This window comes from Solanum lycopersicum, chromosome 5 (assembly GCF_036512215.1).
Source record: "Solanum lycopersicum chromosome 5, SLM_r2.1".
NCBI lineage: Eukaryota > Viridiplantae > Streptophyta > Magnoliopsida > Solanales > Solanaceae > Solanum > Solanum lycopersicum.
The window spans coordinates 32,421,375-32,441,975 of record NC_090804.1 but is presented as its reverse complement, the minus strand read 5'-3'; the positions used below and the strand labels follow the sequence as shown (position 1 = coordinate 32,441,975).

At 28.2% G+C, this 20,601-nt stretch overlaps 1 long non-coding RNA gene across 1 annotated transcript; it reads right to left on the bottom strand.

Moving 5' to 3' along the window:
- Positions 1–11,843: 11,843 nt before the first annotated feature.
- Positions 11,844–15,462, bottom strand: LOC109120347 (uncharacterized). Its single transcript, XR_002027808.3, has 2 exons — positions 12,516–15,462; positions 11,844–12,419 (listed from the first exon to the last, which is right to left on the bottom strand). It is a non-coding gene; the product is annotated as an uncharacterized lncRNA (long non-coding RNA).
- Positions 15,463–20,601: the final 5,139 nt, after the last annotated feature.

Sequence of the window (20,601 nt, the reverse complement as noted above, 5' to 3'; positions counted from 1 at the left end):
AAATTTTAACTCGTGGAGGTAATAGATATTTTATCACTTTCATTGATGATTTTTCTAAGTTTACATATCTTTACTTGATGAAAAATAAAAGTGATTCTTTTGAAAATCTCAAAACTTATCTCCATGAGATTGAAAATCAGTTTGGAAGAAAAATAAAAAGAATTAGAAGTGATAGATGCGGTTAATATGAGTCAAATGAGTTTAATTCTTTTGTTAGATCATTGAGAATAATTCATGAAACTACCTTTCCTTACTCTCCTTCATCTAATGGAGTAGCGGGAAGGAAAACTAGAACTTTGGTTTAGTTGACTAATGTCATGCTAATTGAAGCAAATACACCTTTAAATTTTTGGTGTGAAGGTATTTTAACTACTTGTTATGTGTTGAATGTTTGGGGTTGCCTAGCCTTTGTGTGGCTACTAGATTCCAAGATTACAAAGTTGTGTAAGAAAGTTACTACTTGTGCTTTTCTTGGTTATGCTTCAAATTGTACAACCTGTAGATTTTTTAATCTTAAAGACAATATTGTGATAGAATCGGGTGTTGCTATATTTCATGAAAATAAATTCCATTTGATTCTAAGAATAGTGGGGGTCAAAGAATTAAGCAATATATTTTGTTACTACCTAGTTCCTACTGCTACTTCGAAAAATAAAATAGTTGACGATTTTGAGTTAAGAAGAAGTAAAAGAGCTAGAATAGAAAAAGATTTTGCTTCTGATTTTTATGTGTTTAATGTTGAAGATAACCCTCACATTTTTAAAGAAGCATTATCTTCACATGATTTTATATTTTAGAAAGATATTGTAAATGATAATTGAAATCTCTAATTTCTAATAAAACTTGGAAGTTAGTTGATTTATCACCGGGTTGTAAAACAATTGGTTGCAAATGGGTCTTAAGGAAAAAGTTGAAACCAGATGGATCTATTGATAAATATAAAAGTAGGCTAGTAGCAAAATGTTTTAAACAACTAGAAGACCTAGAATTTTTTTATATTTTTTCTCCGATAACAAGAATTACATTCATAAGACTTTTAAATGCTATGACTACAATTTTTGATTTGCAAATTCATCAAATGGATGTAAAAGTTATTTTTATAAATAGATACCAAAATGAAGAAATTAACATGGATCAACCCGAGTGTTTTGTTGAAGGAGACCAAGAAAGCAAAGTATGTAAACTTACTAAATTTGTATATGGATTGAAACAAACGTCAAATCAATTACATGAAAAGTTTGATTCCTACATGATTGAAAATGGTTCTAAAACAAATGAGTGTTATTAGTGGATATATCATAAGTCTTGGAATAATTCACATGTGATTATTTTCCTATATGTAGATGATTTGTTGATCTTTGGCTCTAATATGGATGTTATCGATGAAACTAAAAATGTTTTAGAAGCCATTTTGATATGAAATACCTTGGTGAGACAAATCTTATTCTTGGAATAAAAATAACAAGAACATGTGAGGGATCCTTGACCAATCACATTATGCTGAGAAAATTTAGAAAATATATAAGCATGTTGCTACTGCTTTTGATTCAAGTGTTCACTTATTTTCTGTTGAAAGTGAAAATAATGTAATAAATCAAAAGGAATAGGCTAGCATAATCGGAAGTAGGAGTACTTGACAGGTTTACAAGCAAGGTAGGTAATAAACATTGGCATGTTGTAACAAGAGAAATGAGATATTTAATTGGAGTGAAAAATTGTGGTTTGTCCTATAAAAATATCCTGCACTACTTGGAGGCTTTTGTGATGCAGATTGGAACACTTTATCAGGTGATTCTGTTCTACCACTGGATGTGTCTTTACTTTAGGTGGTGCTGTTATTTTTGGAGATAAAAAAAGCAAACTATAATTGTTAACTATACCATGGAGGCTGAACTAATTATTTTAGTTTCAGCTAGTGAGGAAGCAAATTGGTTAAGAAATTTATTGTTTCAAATTTCTTATCTTGGAAAGCCAATTGCTCCTATCTTAATTCATTGTGATACCACCGCTGCAATTGGTAGAGTTCAAAAATGTTATTATAATGGTAAATCCAAGCCTATAAGGAGGAAACACGGTAATGTAAGATCGTATTTGACAAATAGTACCATTAATGTTGATTTATGTCAAATCTTGTGATAATCTTGCAGATCCTCTTACTAAGGTCGTAACGAGAGAAAAGGTCTAGAGTACATCGAGAGAGATGAGATTGAAGACTACAAATCCTTGAGTCATATATGAGGAAACTCAACCTGGGGACTAGAGATCCTATAACCAAGTTCAATGTGAAAAATTAATCATATGATGACTTGTTGTGAGAAATGCACAATCTTTTTATTCCCTCTGTATGATGTGAGTGCATTGTTTCCTGTAGTTTGTGAAGGTTGAGTTGATAAAATTCTTAATGAATATTTGTAGCCCATATGGGTGGAGTGTTAAACTTAAAGGAGCACTCTCGATAGATTCACCTATGTGATGTGAGAAGTAGGTCGCTTCCTATGAGTATTGAGCTTATTCTCAAATGCACTCATGAGACCGGGATATCACATGGTCATAATATGATGTATTTAAAGATCATGTCAACACCTTGATTATTATGTGTGAGTAGTGATATTTTATTTCCCTTAAACAGTCATACTTTAACTCTGAGACCACTACGACTCTGGAGTAAAAATTACTGTCTCACTAAGTGGAAGTTCAATGTAGAGCACACCTTTATTATGCATCTTAATCTTCCTTCAACTGATAGACTCTCTTATTTAATGTTAAAATCAGCGGGGGATTGTTGGTCATCATTTTAATAGTAATATTCTATATTAGTTTACTAAAAGAAAAACTTTCACTTGCTGCTTTATGTTGGGAGTTATGGTAATTATTTTCTACCATTTGGAACATTAAGATGGACATTACTGCATAAAGTTAGTGCATATACATATGTTACAAATGTTTTGTGTGCAGTTTCTTCCAGTGTTGTTGGTGGCATTGGCTTTCAACTTTATTTCTTTTTAATTCCTCCATTATAATTGTAACCTATGTAAATTCTAAGGTCATTTATCTTCACTATTTACTATACTATTATCTTCCTATTAATTTCTAGGAAGACTTCTTGTGATATAAATAGTCTTGGTCTTCATTTGGTTTAGATACACAACACAAGATAAAATATAGAGTGAAAGAGTTAGTCAGAAAGAGAGTTCTTATTAGTTGAAGGGAGATGTTCTTTTTTGTGGAGTTTTGGAATCGACTCTTATCCAGAGTAGTTGAGTTATATTTTGTGAAGTTTGTCGTATCCTAGAGGTGACAAGCCAAAGAGATCTACTGCTGGATCGGTGAAACATTTGCTCCAATGGGCTTGAATCTCCTTCAAGAGAGAAAGATATCTGTGCCTCAGCCTGAAAAAATTTTATTTCTTCATTTCATTTCCATTTGTAATCTTGTATTTTTGTTATCTTGTAAGTTTTCACGAACATGTAATAACTAATTTATTGTATTTCTACTTTGCACTTAACTTAGTTTAGCCTTGGTTCCCTCGGTAAAAGATAAAACACTAGGGCCTTGTCCACAGTTGGGAGTATTAAGCCTTAAGTAAGTTAAATGACAAACAGAAGATACAATGAATTAGTTAATACACAATAATAAAATAACACTAATAGTAGCTATAGTATACTATGGAAAGTAAGTACGGGAAGATAGATAAATCCACAGACTTTAAACAGTAAATACTGCAACTAAACTCTAAATAAAATATGGATTGGCTAAGATATAAAATCACTAATACATTCTTAAAAGAGCAAGATCAAGAGAATATCGAGATAGACCTGGTATAACCGTTGAATTTCGAGATAGCAAGAAAATTATATTTTGGGTGTCATCTGAATAGCAAGATGTTGCCGGAAGTGCAAGGAGGTTGCAAAAATGGTTGAAAATCTCCGGAAATGGATGGATATAGCCCTATCTGGTCTTTATTAGAGTCGTATGTTGTCAGATGTCTCTAGAGGTCGCAATAAATGGCTCGAGGTCATCAGAAAATGGCTAAAAATCACAGGTATTACTTGGACGTCTTCCTATATGGTCTTTACTAAACATATATGGAATGGATCAGTATTGTACTAACCGCACATTTTGGCAACAATAGTGTTGATGATAGTTAAATCTTGTCGATGGTGAGAGGGGAGTAGGTGAAAAAGAATACAAAAGAGAAAGAGATCAAGAGATTTGCTATATAAAATATCAAATGATAAATGAAAGTGAACAAATATTAAATACAATTTAATACATAATTAATTCATTTCTAAGGAAGCATAGCAAATAATTTTTAAAATATATTATTTCTTTGAGGCAATACTAGAAAATAGTGGTAATAATAGAAGTAATTTAACTAACATGAACTATACGCTTTCTCTGAGAACAAAGAAACTAAATTGAAATAAGAATGAAAACTCTTTGACTCCTCACCAAATCACTTCTCACTTCAAAAAAATTATTACTTACAAACAAAAAAGAAGGGAAACTTGTTGGTATCAAGTGATAATTTCTTTTGAATAAGCATATGTTTTGGAAAATTATATATAAGGATAAAATTAAAATACATCTTTCATTTTTGTCTTTCGTTGTGAAAGATACTCATACAAAAAATAAAAGAATGAATATATTTAGAAAATAGAAAATGGAAAATTCATACATAAGGATCATTTTAAGCATAATTGTACTCAACAATTTTTCCCTACCATTAGTGTTATGTCACGATTTTACTTAGAGAAAACAATTTAAGAAAATAATACTTAGAAATAGAGTCGTCACTTTATATCTTAAAGTAATTAAGAAAACTTCACTGTAAAGACTTTACCAAAATTAAGTCTAAACTTTTTTTATAGAAAAAGGTACGGGGTTCTTATTTAAAATTCAAGAAGGTTTTTAAGACACTTGAAATGTCCGCTAACACACAGTTATCCGATGATGGAAAACTATTTGAGTAACTTAAAAAATAATTAAGGTAAAACATTTTAAAATTATTTTAGGAAAAGTTGATTTAAAGAAAGAAAAAAGAATGCATGAACATTAGTTAAAACCATAACAAAAATGGTCAATTGAGTGAAATCACTTGATTAATAAAATCATTAAATCAATACAAATTAATTTTGGTTCATCTTGAAGTAAAATGAATTAATCTAAAGAAAATAAAGTTAGAGTTAATATAAAATAAGAATCATAGAAATGTGGAGTATAGGAGAGAGTAGAAGTGGGTAGTAACCCATTTCGTACTGCTGAAATTTATAGATTTAGCCTATTTCCTTTGCGTATGCATTGCTTGTATACATTTGTATCTACTGAACATCTTATATACATTAGCTTCTGAACCTCTAAATTTGCTTTCCTTTTTCTTTGGATGAGTGGTAAGGCTGACTCGAAGAGGGGTGTTGGCTTTCAATCGAAGCCGAGATGCAAGAAGAGGAAAGAGAGTCCAATAAACTCAATAAGAGGGAGTTTATGCATAGAAAGAAAAAGGATTTGTAAAGGGAAGGGAGAGAAAATTTGACTATATAAATATTAAATTTAAATGGCAAAGACACGAAGTAATCATGTTAAAATCTATATAATGGGTAATAAATAGAGGATCTTATTGTCCAGCAAAGCTTATGACAAAATTGAAGTAATCATCATATATTATTATAAGTGGGAACAAAAAAATTTAAAAGTTGAATTACGATATTACCTCTATTATAAATTAAAATGTTATAGAAATATTTAATTATTTAATTTAAATATTAAATTGTATAATTTTAATAAAAATGTCAATGACTTTTGCGCTTCCTTAGATTGATTCCTAATTAAAATATCTAATCTGATAATATTTAACATCTATAGTTTATATTTATATTTAATTTATTCATCATCAATATAATATAATAAATTTTTATTATTCTTATTATTATTATTATTATTATTATTATTATTATTATTATTATTATTAGCAAGCTTCCAAATTCAAAATTGGATTACTATTTTACTCTTTACTAAATAAAATATTGATTAAATATCTAATGAAATAACCCAATTACATCAATTACCTAAAATCATATATTTATATAAAAGAGAACCATAGGCCCGCCTACATGGCACCACCAAAAGCAAGAATTTCCTTTTGAATTTTTTTATTTCCAAAACTAGGCTTCCTCTTTAATGAAAAGATGTGACTTTTATGAAAAGTTACGACTTTTGTTAAAAGTTGTGACTTTTATGAAAAGTTATGAATTTAAAGAGTTGTGACTTTTATGAAAAATTGTGACTTTTATGAAAAGTTGCGACTTTAATGAAGAGTTGTGACTTTTATGAAAGGTTGTGAACTTTCTGAAGGGTTGTAATTTTTTCAAATAGTTGTAACCTTTGTGATAAGGCACAATAAATATTTGTTCACACTACCCTTTATTGTCTATAAGTAGTGGGATTTCCTCTCATTCTAAACAACCAAAATTCTGATCTTCTTCTTCTACATGCGCAAAATTAAATATTCGTGTACTTTGCTTCTGTTGAGTAACTTACTAACACTACTGTTTTTGCATTAATAAGTTGGTGAATACAATCATCCTTAATGAGAGGATGTAATTCTATAAATATCTTGTATTGGAGGGCTATGCTTTTCTTAAAGGAGACATTGAGCATTAAATGAACTTAATTTTTTCTTTTTATTTCATTCTATATTACATATTCTGGTGTGTGTTATTACACTCAAAATTTTATGCTTATGATATTAATTGTTTTTGTGAGTACATATTTTTAACTCTATTGTTTATGTTTCTACAAAGTTATTGTCTCCGATTAGGTTTAGCATATACACATATTGTACGTATATTCATTGTGCACAAAATAATTATTGTACACAGTTCCAAGAATTCATGGGTTGATATTCTATATTAAAATCTATAACTTAAAAAGTACTATATATAACCTTGTATATTATATATTTCACGTATATATGAAAATTTTCACTTATCAATTGAAGAAATTAATTATGCAAGTTCAAAAGTTATAATTGCTTTCATGTTCAAGCGTAATTTCTTTTTTAAATATGTTAATAGTTTTGAATTTTCTCCTTTGACATATATCACAATTGTATAATCTATGCATCTTAAATGTTTCTTTTTATTAGGGAGTGCTTTATATATATATATATATATATACTTATATATATACTTATTTTCTTCTTTATTTTCCTTTTAAAGTTGATTAAAGAACCAATAATTTATTATATAGTGATTTATTCGTTCAGTAGAAGTTCTTGAGTTATAAAATAACGATAAATAATTAAACTCATGTTGGAATATTACTATTTTTTTTAAGAACCTATTTTCTCAGTATTTTTAATGTATGGATATTAGAAAAAATTATTTGCAAGTTCAATTAAATTATTATTTATGATTGCGCGAAGCACGGACAAATTACCTAGTATTATTATAAATTAAAAACCCTTACATCTTCCCCTAATTATTGAGTTTTAATTATTGTTCCTTTAACCTTCTGATATTTAATAATATTTGTCACTGACTTTTGATATGCTCTGGACTCTGGAATCTATTTATAAAGTCCACATTGTCTCATTATGGAGTCCTACCACCATTAACATTTTCCCCTTAACAATTGGATTTCTGTAGGGTGTTTTCGCTACATAAGAAAAAATTGGAATTTGATTTTGAAAATAATCGATTCAAGCTCATCATACTTTTTTTTGTGACTCATTTCATTTTCTTTTTGTTTAAGTTTTGTTCATTGATTTAGTTTTTTTTATTTTCACATGTAACAAGAGATATTTTAAAAGACCATTCCAAGAAGTTGTGAAAAAAAAAATAAGTACTAGCTATATTTTTCATATGTCTGCATACTCTCAATTCGTCAGTTTTTTTAAATCTATTTTTGATGTTTTAAAGTATGAATATATGATATACATTTGGATTTTTTCTAAGCACCATCAACAAAAAAGGTAAGATTTATTATTTTGTGTTTGTTTTAGTTGTCTTTATTGATATATGAGATTTATGATTTTGGTTTGTTTATTTTTATTTTTTCACTAACTAATTATTGTTTGGCCTTCATTTGAGCTTGTGGCTAAAAAATATGATTGCCTTACTATTATTATTGTTACTAGTGAAACTATTCGCGCTTCGCGCGATTATATGAAATATTTATAAGATAATAATATGAAATATATAATATTTAGGTTAGTATCGAATATATAGATAATATTTATATTTCTCCCCGTCTGCGATATTATAGACTTTTTAAAAACATATAAAATATATTTATTTGTTTAGTATATGTATATATTAGAACAAAATATTCACCGTGGTGAAGTAAATGGAATAAGAGATAATATGTTGAAATAACAATATATTAGAATTAGGTTGAAAATATTTTAGATGTTTTAATTTTCTCTATCTTTTCTAGGAGTAGTGATGTTCTATCTAAACTCTGATTTCGTCAAATAAAATTATTTTCTTTTATTTTATTATTACATTTGCTCATTATAATTTTTTAAACATTATTTAAATACTTGTAAGATTTTCGAAAAATGAAGCATATAAAGTCATGATTCATATTTAATATTAAACTTTACAAGTAAGATGAAGAGACATGAGTTATAAATAATTCAAATGTATAATTTTATTAGCCACTAAATGTATTACTAATTATGTATTGATTTTATTTGTAAAATAAAAAAATAAAAAAGGTGTGAAAATATAAAAAAATGAACAGAGAAAATATAATAATGGTGACTACATAAAAATTATAAATACATTTCAAAGCAAAAAGAACGACGACAGATTGTTACATACGCAAAAAATGACATCATGAAAATAATAATATATTTTTCAATTACTTTTTATAATTTATAATAAAAGTGAAACTAATCATCATAAATTTTGTTGTTGTTAAAATGAAATAATTATATTTATTTTTTTTTCATAACAAAGAGAAAATAGAATACTAAAGGATCAAATGATTAGTATTGACAATATAATACATTTAGCTAAATTATTTACATAAATTAAAACTTTAAAAACTCTAGCAAAAGTAATTAAGTTGCTAATAAATTTTAAAGTGAAAAAATAATCTCTAATTATGCTTAATTTTTTTCCTTGTACCATCTTCCTTTGCAAAGAGATCCGTCATCATGTTTTGATACATATGTCAAACTCTTCATATATGCAACCAACTGAATAAAAAAAAAGCATATACGAATTAAAAATAATTATGTCAAAAAAAAGAACGAAATATAAATCATATTTAATATATTTATATATTATCTTTTCAATAGTAATAACAATACTAAATAATAATTATTTCTTGAAATCTAACAAATATTATAATCAAACTGTATTATATATGGAAAACTAACTATTAAAAAAGTAATTGCATACGGACAAAACATTGTAAAGAATTAAAGAGATTTTTTAAATCATACTTACTTGATAAATTATAATACAAACATAAAAATATATATTAAGAAAACATGTCTAAGTCCATAAAAATAAAAAGAAAGACTTAAGAATGAAATACATCTTACCTTCATATACTTTTTTTTGTTACATGTTAGCTAATTCACAAAAAAGTATTATGGAGAAGAGAAATTATAACTTTATATGTGAATCTTCATGAAAATAAATATGAATCTATGTAGACAAAATAAAGGAAATGAAAAAAATAAGGACTTGAGAATGATATATTGATTAACTTCATGTACTTTTTTTTTTGGTTACATGTTAGTTTCCTTCACAAATCAAATATGAATTTATAGACAAAAATAGAGGAAATAAAAAATAAAAAGTTCAATGAAGTATTTCTTACCTTCATGTACATTTTTTTTGTTACCGATCAAACTTATATGATGAAAAAAGAAAGAATAATTGTGAAAGTGAATCCTCATTAAACTAATATAAATTTATAGGCAAAATAAAGGAATTTTATAAGACACATAAACTTATAAATTTAAATTGGAGGTTATGAATATAAAAATTATGAGAGTCATGAATATTATTAAAAGTAAAAATTAAAGAAGGGCAAGTCATGGGTAGTAACTCCTATTGAATAAATTCAAAAATAAAAATAAAAATACTTAAAATGTAAAATAATAATAACATGATTTCATGATTAGAAGTGAGATAAACAAATAGAAAAAAATATAGAATTTTTTTATTATTATAAATGTTCATACATTAATAAAGTATTTATTTGTATATTTGTATAAATGAAGTAATATATTTTTACAATAAAATAATTATTTTAAATTAAAAAAAGTCAAAAATAAATAAATTATGTTTCTCTTTTAATTATAAGTGAGATAAATAAATAAAAAATATGAAGAGTTTTTGTTATAAATGACCTACCATTAATAAAATATTTATTTATAATAAATTTAAGTAATTTTTTATGATATATAATAATTAATTTTTTTTAAAAAAAAAGATGAAAAAAACTAAATGCAAATGGAGGCCATATAGAGGTGCCACATTACCTCCTCTATGGTCCTCATTTATATATATATATATATTGATTTGGTTATGACATTGTATATTTCTATGCAGTTTACATTTTGAATTTTATTTTTCAACTAAAAAAAAAGTTGAAAAATATATGAATTATTTAAAATTGTTATTTGCAAAATAAGTTATATACTAAGCATTCTGAAATATATGTGTAATATATGTTTTTCATAGTATATATAATATTAATCAGATTATTGGTGAAACACATATATACAAAAATAAAATATCTTATATTTTGTACTAAAAGTGAAAAACAAACAAAGTTGAATTACTAAAATAAACTTTAAATTGGTGATAAACATTAATACCCTTTAAATTAGTATACATATTTGAAGAACCTTATTTATTTGAGTTTAATTAATAAATTATTATTTTTCATTACTTATAAGCTATCTTAAAGTCTTCCTTATTATTCCATTTGTTAAAATTGTTCTATTACTTATATTGAGAAGCTCAAAAATTACTATCTTGATTATTCAAACTTTTCATAGTTATAATAATGTTGAAAAAAGAAAACTACCAGTCACTATATTTAGTATACACATATATGAATATTTTTTTTTGCTTCAACTAATTCTTCATCAGTATCTCAATTTTTATTGTTGATTTTGAAGATTTTTGTTTCTGCTTATGTGTGATGCAACCTTTTTTTTATATATAATTTTACAATATAATCTTCAAAATCTGTTTCTTATTTATCTCACTTCGTCTCTATCATTTTATGTTTCAACTATTTAATGAAGTATTACAACTGATAGTTTATCATTTTATATTTTTTGATTTTGATCGTGCAATATTGCATTTGTCTTTTTACGTTCTGTAGTCTTACTATACATTTATCTTCCTTTTTTATTTACTAAATTTTTGGGAAAAAAATCATGAGTTTGGGTCAAATCAAGACTCACATGACTTCTGATCGCATTTGAATTGATAATGATGGAATTCAACATATGTATCAATTTATTTTTTATTTTTCATGCATAATCGTTAATTTTATGAGATAAATACTTTTATTATATACATATATCTATATTTGTTCGAGTATGTATTTATCCTTAAATTAGAGTATTATATATGTCAGTAAAGTAGCATCAAAGTTTGTAAGATTTTCTAATCTCATGAACTTATAGTTGTTTCTCTGTATCTTCTTTCTTAATTTTTTTTTCATTTTCAGTAAGTTTATATTTTTCTTTATCGTAGCACAGAAAAAGTCCGATAATATGTACTATTTAAAATATAGCATTTGCAATATAAAATTTGTATTAAGCATTATGGAATCAATGTGCAAAGCACGTTACCACAAACTAGTAAACTATAAATGAAAACTATCTATTTCTGAAGCTCTATTACATACTTGGCAAAGATCATAAAATTTAGCACATCAGTACATGACAAACAATGCAAGAAAACAACCATTGTTTAGAGGAAATTACAAGAACACCCAATAAATTTAGTCATTTCATTTAATTTAGATTTGCTTGTGCTTTGTAGAACATATAGTTGGTTGATTCAACTGCCATATCAAGCTAGCAAACATAAATAAAAAAGGTTAATGCGCTTAACCCTAATTTATAGCTAATACGAGATCTAAAAAGCTAGATTCTAAATTTTAAGCAATCATAATTAAGACAAAAAGTTTATATGGATACTCAACAAATAACTAAAGTCAAAGAAATTACCTTTTGTAGACCAGCGAGCTGAGACAACGAGAAGAAAGAGATCTATTCAACTAGCACGAACGACGGAGCTTCGCTAGAGAAAGTTATTGAATCCCAAACAAAGTTGAAAACCCACAAACCTCTCTTCTTAGAATAGATGTAGATAGATTATGAGTGTCTTCTTCGTCTTAAATGAAAATTTTGTGTCCCCCTCCAAAAGGCTTGTCTAAACAGTCAGGGAGAGGGGGTTATAGAAGGAAGATTAGGTCAAAATTGGGGGGAAATATGAGTGGAAATTGCAATGGAATTTGAAATTAAATACCTTCGTAAGGCTTGGAAAAGCTGGATTTGTACGGATCTTGTACAATTCTCAACGGATTGAGAATAGGAGCCATTTGATCTTTAGAGAAGGAAGAAGAGGCACCATAATGCTCCATAAAGGTGAAAGCAATTGTAGAGAATTTTTGGGAAAATTTTGAATGTCTATTCATATCTAATACCATATCTATATATACAAGCATAATTACGGAATAAAAAAAAAATAAAGCAATAAGAACATACACATGTCACCTTCTAATTTGTAAAGAACCTAACCATATGTAAGAAACTATTATTCCAACACATGTCTAACATGTGAGTCCATTATTCTAGACTGATCAATCTAACGGTTCACATTTGATCCGTCTCGTTTCTTATGTGAAGTTGAGATTACTTCACGTCACATTCAGACAAGTATTGAAGGATCTAGGTTTTGTGAAAGTTGTCCGAAATATTTTTTCCCCTTCTTTCTTCTTCAAAATCTTCAATCGTTTCTTTGGAAGAATAAGAAGATGATGGAGAGTTATGAGTGTAAATAAAATGAAAGGCTACATGGATTGAAATTTTGACAGCTTAGCCATATTGAGTTAATTAGAGAATCAGCGCATAAGATAAATTAATACTAATTAATTAATAAGCTTATTAATTTTAACTAGATAGAATTATTAGCTTAAATATAAACTAATTAATTTTAAAGTTTATTTTATAAGTAAACAAAACTAACTAATAGAATATTTAATTAAGAAAAAATCTTTCTGAGATATTTTTCAAATATTTATAAAAAGTAACAATTTTATGTATAATCATATAAAAAAATATATGTATTATTTAAAAATTACCAAAATGAAAAAAATAACATTCCAATAGTATCTATAAGGAATTAATGAATGATTGGATATGGTATGATTTGAATTACACGTCTCTTTGACAGAGAAGCAAAAACCAAAAATTAAACCTTTGAGTTACGATGCACCAAAGTTTTTCTTAAATCATTAGATGATTAATGTCAGAAGTGTTAAAAGATTACAGTATGAAAATCAATAAAAATGATGAAAGCGAGAAGCATCGATAAATTTTAAAAAATTTATATAGTGAAGAACAGAAAAAAAAAATTAAAAAACAGTACACTGATAACAAATATCTCAAAGGGCAGTTATTTGTGGCTAATCGAAATTTTTTGTTACCTCATATAATTGAATTCAAGGCTGAAAAATTGAGAGTAGGACATGTTGGAAAAATATTATTAAATGTATATCAAAAAGAGTTATTTTATATCTTGTTATATTTGGAAGACAATGGAGTATTATTTTATAAATAATTCATCTCCATAAATAACACTCTATCATTGACAATGATATTGATATTGTTTGTCAAAAATATGGATATTGCAATGTTTCCTTTTGACCAAAATAAGGAGTCTTCAATTGTCCAAAATAAATTGTCATCAATGTATTGATAACATTTATTCTCATATTTGTAACTGTTGTTGCGACATTAGTAGTTTACTTATTCTTGGCTATATATTTCTCATGAGTTCTTGGGGAGAAGGAGAGGAGAAAATATAGATTGATTCTTCTCCGTCCTAATATTCTATAGTGTTGGGTTTAATCCTAAAAAAGTCTTTGTTAGTTTCTAGCTCCTAGCTTTTACTAGTAGAGCTTGTTGAATCATGGGGATACACCCATATTTGATGAAATATCCTTAAGGACAATTTCTTTTGAGACACCTCGAGCTATGAGAATTTCCTATCAGAGTTATTTTTGAACTAAAAACTTTGATGAATTTGGTACAAATGTTTGTGATGAAGGTATTTTCCATAAGATTTACAACAGAACTAACATGAATTATATACATGCAACATACTTATAACCATAACCCCATAAAACAACAAAGTTGAAAAGCAATATCATATCAATCGAACATACAATCAACAAAATAGGATCTAAAACAAAAAAAAAAGAGTTAGGAAGTCCAATAGATTTCACTGCTCATTGAAGAAGATGATGAGAAATTGAAAGGAAAAAAGAAAGCGGAAATAGCAGAGTTTAAGAGTGGAGGGCAGAAAGCCGGAGGGAGAAAAGTTGAAGGTGGGAATACACGTGTTAAGCATATAGATCATTAAAAGATAAAATGCCACTAAAATAGGTCCACATTCATAATACAACTCACGCAACATATTGTACAAATAAGTATTGTAATGTTAGTCATTATTTGTTGGCTTATATAAAAGGGTAATACACACAAGATAAAATTACTCGTGATTCACACGGGATTGAACTATTTTACTTAGCTTACATGTGATCATTTGATAATATTCATATTTTCGATACATACACTACATTGCCAAGAATATTTTATCTTAAGACAAAGGTTCCTCCAAAATCTTAGAGTGAATGAGTAATAAAAATATTTTAAGTATAAGAAGAAATCTAAAAAGATCTCCATGGAAATAGTTGGTCAAAAATTTGAAGTTATAAAGAACAATATCAAAACATTAAGAAGAGAAAAAAAAGCCTCAAACAACACTGCAAAGTAAAGCAGAACACCACGTCCCTATAAGAACATAATTAACAAATGGCAAATAAAAGGGCTTCAGATCCTTTCTTATGAACCTCTGTCAATCTCTTTTTTTGTTATAGTATATTGTATCATTTATATGTTAAAAATCACCCTAAAATTGTTAATATCATACATTTTTTTCCTCATTGTCTCAGAATAGTCATTGTTATTGCTTAGGTTTCATATCACCGGTCCCAATTTATCTTGATTTGAACCCTAGTTTTTGTTATGATTATAGTATGTAGTTATAAAAATTTAATGCAATGATCAACCAAGCAGTAGGTCACATCTGAAGAAAAGACGAGTGAATATTCTAAATCAAAATTTTGATACATAACATATTAAAATCTCACATCATAATTTTGTGAGCACTTGAGCTCACAAATGTCCACAAAAAATAATAATAAAAGCGAACTTACTTTCCTAACAATCAATAAGAAAAATATGTTGCTGAACATATTTTTTTAAAAGACAGTCTCTCGGTTGTATTCAAGTTAAGAGTTCACAAATTCAATTGAAAGAAGTCAAAAGAAAGAGTTATCACTACGAAAAAAATCATCTTTAATGATAATTAAATGTTTAATTGACACTAAATATGTATTTTTTAAGGAAATTATACTCTCTATAAATTTTCCTAAATTCTATAGTGACATTCTAATGACAATCAGTTTGTCACGCCTTGAGCCTAAACCCTAGGCAAGACTGGCACTCGAGAACCATTGCTTGCCACAAGAAAATCCTTGGTCTGACATACTTAGTCAACGGAAGACTTAAACATTAGAAATAACCTCAAAGTTGCTAGTCAAGTCTCATAGCAATAAATCTGAAATACAAAGATAAAAGATTCATAACTAATTGCTGACTGTCTATAAAAACTCTAAAACAACTTCGATGGATGTTGGAAAAAAACTCCAAAAATCCTAATGACATGAAAATAAAATTGAAAACAATAAAAGGAGTCCTCCGAAATGCAAAGAGGCTCACCAACAGACTCTAAACTGCTCACTTGATCAACGATGCACTGGATGTCGATCCTAGTAACCTGTGTCTGTATCATAATAAGATGCAGACCAACGAGAATCAATATATTGAATGTATGAGTATGCGAGTTGGAATACTAAACACAACATAGACTTGAAAGCAATATGAAGAACTTACCTGACTCAACTGAACTCATTTCAATATAAAGTAGTTTTAAAACAAGTGTGATATAAAGAAAACATTATTTAAAACATGATATTCCACTACATATGTATGCAGAGATACAATATAACTCTGAGATGTATGTAAAAATACAAAGAAATTGTGCACATAAGATTACAATTAATTCTGTGGGAGTTTCTCTAACCGATAATCATCATTTAAGATCTATAGTGATGATACAAAGTTTTGTCTCACGCTGCCAGGTCCATCCTATACCTTGATATAAGTATAGAACCTGAAATTTTAAGTGGATCCACTAGTCTATCCTAAAAAAGCGTTAAAGTAATCATGTAAAGAGTATGGTCTTTTTATATCCATAGTGGCTATGGGGGTTATGAGTTGTCTGAACTCTCCCCATATCTGTGCTCAATACTACTCTCAAAAATATTCATTTATCTCATATATTTTAAAAATATACTTTCTTCTCTGATTTGAGATTAGTGCTAAAGAACATAGCTCAAAGGCTACCTTTGAAATCAAAGTTGCCCCTCCTTTTTTATTATGAAAACATATCCTCTTTTCTAAAAACTAGCTCAAAAGCTCTTTGAAAATATCAGTTTCCGTTCTTATTTAAATGTGAAAATATTTTAAACTTCTAGAGTACTTAGTTCTCATATACTTCTTTGAAGAAATGAACTTCAAATCTGAACTTTTTGCTTAACTTTAAACTTAAGTCTTAAAACAAAGTTAAAACGTTTGTGAAAGATTTATAAACTTTTAGAACTTATCTTGACTTCCAAGAGTGGACTCTTACCTTTCCTTAAATTGAGTTATGGATTCAAGGATCGTGATTTGCGATAGGAATGATCTCATGATGTTTAGGAATAATTTTAGATAGCTAAACATAAGAAAAAATCTAAAATAAAAATTTGCGGGTGGGTCCACGATGCGAAGAAGCATTTAAATTTTGGTTTAGAAAATAACTTTTGAGGCTGAAAGGTCGGTGATCGCTCTTCTCCTAGAAATGATTTTTTCCAAAACTGGGAACCAGCTCTGCGACGTGCCCCTAAGTACCAGATTTTTCCCGTCAAATGTTAGTTCTTCGTTTTTCAACTTTGAGCCCTTTAAACTTAATGGATTATTTCTCCAAACACTTATATTCATTTATACCATCAAATAACATCATATTCTACTCAAAACACAGCTAAAATTGTGAATGGACCTCAAGAAAATCCAATCAACACAACTAGAAGAGCTCAAACGAAACTTATCAAGAACTCAAAGATTTACTTTCAAATCTAATAACTTTGCTAAGATTGAATCATGATTGGCACGAGGGTGAACTAACCAAACTCTATGTGATCTCACATACCTTTGTCGGTATAAACCCCGACGAAATCCACAAGCTGATCTTGACGAATCCTAAAGGAATCTTGAACATTCTTCCCCTTTTCCTCTTTTCTTCTTTCTCCAAACTCTAGCGTGAAATTAACTTTTCTAAGATAGACTAAAATATGACTTTACCCCAATTAAACTCCTAAAAATGAATTAGAATAATTAGGTAAGGAAAAGACTAAATTATCTTTAAAAAATCCAGATTTATACTTTTCTTAATCTAGCAGTCCAACTTCCGAAAGAAATAACTTACTCATATAAACTCGGAACCGCACAAGTTCGGCGGCGTTAGAAAGATCATTAAAAGAGATTTCCAAACATATCTTGAAGTGCTCCTTACTCTTCTTGAGCTAAAAGTTATGACCTTTATAAATTGACAAAAAATTCACTTTTTCTAACTTAAGTAAATTTTCAGGTTTTTAATTATTTCCAAAAATGACTATATCCAGTTCTTTGCTACTTCTTAGCAATTCCAAATTGATAGCTGTTACACAATTAATATCGGTAAAGTCTTTATTACTCTTTGATAATGTGCATATTTATTGCCGATAAAAATTATTTTTGTTATACCAAAAAAGAGAGAAAGATTTATGACAAATTAGTCAACTTGTGATTAAATAAGTGGAGTAATTGTCTCTATACTTATATTCATGGAAGAATTCAATAGCATAAAAAATATTTGTACCAAAGATAAAACAATAAAAATATTTACTAAACTATGGCAAGCAATAGAACAATATGTTTGGATCTTTTAACAAACTTCACGTTTTGTTTTGTATTAGTTATCACATATTTGTTGTTGTGTTTTATCAAATATAGCACAATCCATAAGTAATTTTCTGAAAAGCTATATGAAGAAACATGTAGAAAAGGAAAACTAGAAGATCAATTTTCGGCCATCATTACTGTAACTCTTAATCGAATTAAAAAAAAAGTCACCAAAATAGCAATAATATAGTAACATGAATAACTATGACTTACAGTAAATGATTAAGCTTCATGAAAAGGTGGAAATTAAGTTTGAGAAATGAAACACACTTCATGAGAAACTTAATTAATGTATTTGAATTCGACAGCTATAAAGTGGGAAAAAACCTAAAAATAGTAATGGCAGAAATAGAATGTTTGCTTACTAAAGAACTAAATGTAATGAATTCAACTACTTCAGCAGCGTTATTGGTTGTGAACTGAGAGGTTCAAGAGTACTAATGTTGTATTGCACTTGAAATTAATTTTCTTTGATTATTCTTCTTCTTTTGGTGGCTAGAAATAATAACTACCACATCAATACAAAAGGGAAAATAAATTCAAATATTCCATACATACATTTCATCAAATTTTTCTCACTCACAAACAAAGGCACAATATAGGAAAGCCTATAATAGGGTATTTGAAATTAAATCTCCAAACATGGTATGACTAAATGGTGATTCTACCTCGAGTAAATCCACCATAAGCGAAATAGTTGGAGTAATAAGATACAAATATGGTAATTAGGTGGTAGGTTTAATGGGAAACATATATGAAGCAACAAATCTCGCTTTTGAACTATTGTTTATCCATAAAGATTTGGCTATTGCACTATCCTACAACCTAACGTTACTTAAAATCAATGAAGACTGTCAAGATATCCTTCACTATCTAGAAAATGATCATCCATCTTACTCTAATATTTGTTTGATTGCAGGGAACTGATCATGAATTTTAGGAAGCCTCTGGTGCAACATATAGATAGATATAGGTAAGAAAATCAAGTGATTGACACGTTTGTTATATAGGGGTCTAGATTGAAGATTGCTAACTCTCATGTGTTATGGACATGTCCTTCATTGATTAAATCTAGCAAAATAGATGCAGACAAAGTAAGAACTCTTCGTATTAGGAATAAAAGGCTGCCTATTCGAATAATAATCCAATGTTGGAGTATTAATTCTTGACGTTTGAGATTTGTTGTTTATGACATTATGTATTTATGATTAATTAGGATTTGTTAGTCAGAGAGGTTCCTCGTCCTAGCTTACTTTGGTTTTAGAATTATAAATAGATGAGTCTTATTAAATATTTGTACATACTGAAATACAAGAGTTTATAAATAAAATATTTTCTTTCAAATTGGCATTAGATTTTCAATGGTCCTGGTAGATGATCTTTGAGTTTCCGCTGTCGACGAGTGATTGTGATCCATATATGCTGCCCTTTTAGCCAATGATCATGTTGAAAAAAATGGGACGATCATATACATGAAAATACGCTAGGAGGAAAGGGTTAAAGAGGCGTTGTTGATTTAAAGAAGTGCAACCAAACACAAGAGGAAGAAACTCTTCTGTAAATTAAAAGTTAGGAAAAGTGAAAAGAAAATATGGAGGGGGAGGGTGTCACTCCCCGAGCCTACACCCTTGGTGGTACTGACACTCGAGAACAATTTTTGGCCCCAAGTGAACCCTTGGTCTAGTTTACATACTCAATTGAAGACTTTAAGCAATAAGAAAGGAATTCAAATGCTAAAAAAACTTAATTGTCTCAAACTAAACTCATAATGTTTTTAAAATAAACATATAACTTAGCAAAGTGGAAACTCAAATCTGAACACAAGCCCGTAACAATATAATGACGAATGAATTAACATCTGACTTACTCTCTATGAAGCCTCTAAAAAAGTAAGATGGATGTCGGGACAGGCCCATGACATCCTAGTGAACTAACTAATACTGAAAACCATTATAAGTATCCTCTGGCAGAAGGAGGCTCACCACAAGACTTTGAGTGCTCAACTAGATCAACGCTGCGCTGGATGCTGACCCTGGTTACCTGGGTTTGCATCATAAGACAATGTAGACCAACTAACATCAGTACATTGAATGTACGAGTATGCGAGTTGGAATGCTAAACATAAAATTGGCTTGAAAAGAATCTGATAGAAATACTTACCTAGCTCAACTCAACATAATTGAATTGATTTCAATATAAAGTAGTGTAAATAAATGCAGTATCAA